This window comes from Pygoscelis adeliae, unplaced genomic scaffold (genome assembly GCF_000699105.1).
Source record: "Pygoscelis adeliae isolate BGI_AS28 unplaced genomic scaffold, ASM69910v1 Scaffold108, whole genome shotgun sequence".
NCBI lineage: Eukaryota > Metazoa > Chordata > Aves > Sphenisciformes > Spheniscidae > Pygoscelis > Pygoscelis adeliae.
The window spans coordinates 558,917-559,249 of NW_008825498.1; positions in this window are offsets into that span (position 1 = coordinate 558,917).

Here is a 333-nt window from a genome sequence, read left to right on the forward strand (position 1 = left end):
GCTGCCCCCCCCCCACCAGAGGCCCAGTACGTTCGGCATAATTGCTTTATCCACAGAATAAGCAGATAAATAAACGTTAATGAACATCTGGTCTCCATAAACAAGATAAATTAAAATTAATAGCGATCTTATTCATTTAATGAACAAGTTAACCGTATTTTAAAACGGCCATAAAAAATGCATGGCTTCCTGCAGGGCTGCGCTAAGCTGAGCGAAAAGAAATTCATTTACTGGCTGAGCGGGGCTACGTCGCGCTCTCACAGCGGGCGGGCGCGTTGCCACAGTTCCCACCACCAGCGTCCTACCCTGGGCGCCTTCCGCGTCCCAGGCGCG